A 3,134-nucleotide genomic window follows, 5' to 3' on the forward strand; every position below is an offset into this window, starting at 1 on the left:
GCCAAAAATAGAATACGCTTCAAAAATGGGCTTGTTGGACTCCTCCAAGGTGAACTTGACTAGCTTGTCATCCGCCTCAAAAGAATAGACTCCCGAATGTGCATCTAGCTTGAAACAGGATGTCTTTAAGAATGGCCTTCCAAGGAGTATGGATGATGGCTTGTTTGAGTCAATGGGAGGTGTCTCCAAAATGTGAAAATCAACTGGAAAGAACAATCCTTGGATATTGACTAGGACATTTTCGGCAATCCCAACAACGGACACAATACTCTTGTCGGCTAGAACAAACCTCGCCCCGGACCTCTTTAGGGGTGACAAATTCAATCTTTCATAAATGGAGAGTGGCATAATGCTCACACACGCCCCCAGATCACACATACAGTCCATGAATTTAATTCCGCCAATCAAGCAAGTGACCAAACATGGGTCGGGATCATTGCATTTTTTAGGAAGTAAGGAGGAGATAGAATCATCTACCGGCCTTGTGTTGAGGTTGCCAAGCTTTTCTTTGTGAGTGCAAACATCTTTAAGGAACTTGGCATATCTTGGCACTTGTTGAATTGCTTGGAAGAGAGGGACGGTGACTTCAACCTTCTTGAAAACTTCCACCATAGTGGGGTCAAGCTCTTCTTGTTTCTTGGCCTTCTTGGCTAAAGTTGGGAATGAAATGGGCAAAGGCTCTTCAAGCAAAGTCTTTCTCTTTGGCTCCTTGACCTTGGGTGGTTCTTCCTTGCTTTCATCAACACCTTCATCTTCATCCCTCATCACCTCCACTTCATCTCCCACATCTTCATTGTTTGTCTCCTCACTCAACTTTGTAGGTATAGCAACATTCTTATCCAATTTAGTGCCGCTCCTAAGGGTAATGGCATTGATGCTACCCTTAGGGTTGGGTTGAGGTTGGGAATACAAACTACTTGAGGTTGAAGCTTGTTGGGTGTTTTGTGCGGTTTGAGGAGGGAGAGTCAAACGGGAAAGGGCATCGGCTATTGTAGCCATATATGCTTCTTGTTTCTTGTGGAACTCTCGTTGTTCTTGCATGAAGGTGTGAATTGTGTCATTCATGTGAGGTTGGTTAGAGGGAAGGGCTTGGTTAACTTGAGGAGGGCTAGGCCTATTATGTGGGGGTTGGTACTTCCCTTGAGGTTGAGATTGTGGGAGTTGTTGGTATGGTTGTTGGTATGGTTGTTGGTATTGTGGTTGACCTTGGGGTTGTTGATAGTAGTAGACTTGGGTGTTTTGGTTGGGATGAGCTTGAGGAGCTTGGTTCCACCTTTGGTTTAAGTTATCCCTCCACTCTTGATTTTGATTTCCTCCATGTTGGTTGGATCCTTGGGTGTAATTTTGTTTTTGTGGGTAAGAGTTAGCTACCGCCAATGTAGTGTCCTCTTGGAGCTGAGGACACTCATCGGTGTAATGAGTGTTACACGCACACACACCACATACCCTTGGTGGTCCTTCGATCCTTAGAGGTTGAGGTGATGCACTTATCAAAGCTTGAGGAATTTGTTGTCCTTGGGTGAGTTGTCGCTACATAATTATCATTTCACCAAGGATCTTGGTCAAAATAGCATCTCCGGAGGGAGAAACTTCATTCACAGATTTTGATTGTGGGCTCTTCGCCCTTGAGTGCTGAGCGGAGTCCGCCAAGTCTGATATAACTTCCCATGCTTCCGTAGCGGTCTTGTTCTTAGTCAATGAACCTCCACTCGCGGCTTCTAGGAGAAGCTTGTCTTGGTGATGCATTTCTTGACAGAAATAACTGATAAGAACCAACTCAACAATCCGATGGTGAGGACAAGCCTCCAGCAACTTCTTGAATCTCTCCCAATACTCATACAAAGTCTCCCCGTCCCGTTGCACAATGCAAGAAATCTCTCTTCGCAACTTGTCTGTTTTCTTGGGAGGGTAGAACTTTTCCAAAAACCCTTTACGCAACAAGTCCTAGTTGGATCTAACTTCACCCGTCTGAGTATAAAACCACTCCTTCACTTTTCCCTCCAAAGAGAAAGGAAAGGCGAAGATCAACACTGCAGCCTCATCGGCCCTATGTCTTCTTGCGGTTGCATAAGCAACATGGAAATCCTTGAGATGCTTCAAGGGATCCTCTCCAGGCAGTCCATTGTACTTGGGGAGCAAGTTTATCGTGCCAGACTTGAGCTCAAAGTTTGGGTCTAAGGCCGGATACAAGATTTGAAGTGGTTGCAAGTTAAGATCAGGAGCTCCGGCTTCCTTCAAGGTGATTCTTCTAGGTGGGTCCGCCATGTCGGTGTCACCTGAGTCACTCAAAGAGAATTCAATACTCACCACAGATAAATATAGAGTCTCCTCATTGATTGGAGAATGATGGTCACGGATGGTTGGTGATAGTGAATGGGAGTGCTCCTCAAGGGAACCCGATTCACTATCCACAAAAGCTAGCTGGCGCCGAGCTTGCCTTAAACGAGTTAAAGTTCATTCAATTTCTAGATCAAAAGTGGCCAAGCTCGAGTCTGGAAGCGACCGTGTCATTCAACTGAGGAGGCAATAAAACTATGTAATTATGAAGGGCAAACGAAAATAGACAAGTAAACAAGAACCAACTCAACAATCAAAGACTACTAAAGTTAACTAAAGAAGAATATGGTATCTACAATTAGAGCCACGTAGCAAACCAAAATCAAGTATTCACATATTTACAACAACAAAAAATTGTAGCACTCATTGCACATAAAGTGAACTCCCCAGCAATGGCACCAAAATTTGATAATGATGACCAAAAGCATAGGTTTCGAAATCACACTAAAAATAGGATTGACGTTGTAAGTATAGTCCAAACCCACAATTGATCATCAATTAAATGTCAATTCAAAAGATGTCACAATCAAAACACATATAAACCGGGAGTTTGAAATCCCGAGTCGTCTCCCTATGAGCACTTTAGAACAATGAGTGTGCAATTCCGGTTGTAGTGATCAACGGGTTGTGAATAAAGAAATGAACATATAAATCAATAAAAGAACATGCAAAATTGTAATGATTGAACTAATTAAGAAATTAAAGAACCAACTATGCAATATAAACAAGTAAAGTATAAAAGAAATCAACATATAAAGGTATAAAAAATTGAAAGCATAAAAAATAGTCTTGGTTTG

The 3,134-nt window shown here is 42.7% G+C and overlaps 1 non-coding gene across 1 annotated transcript; it reads left to right on the forward strand.

Annotated features, from left to right (window-relative positions):
- Window positions 1-1,783: 1,783 nt before the first annotated feature.
- Window positions 1,784-1,890, forward strand: LOC112767703 (small nucleolar RNA R71). The gene has a single exon (XR_003185145.1). It is a non-coding gene; the product is annotated as a small nucleolar RNA R71 (small nucleolar RNA).
- Window positions 1,891-3,134: the final 1,244 nt, after the last annotated feature.

The sequence above is a fragment of the Arachis hypogaea genome, chromosome 17 (genome assembly GCF_003086295.3).
Source record: "Arachis hypogaea cultivar Tifrunner chromosome 17, arahy.Tifrunner.gnm2.J5K5, whole genome shotgun sequence".
Lineage (NCBI taxonomy): Eukaryota > Viridiplantae > Streptophyta > Magnoliopsida > Fabales > Fabaceae > Arachis > Arachis hypogaea.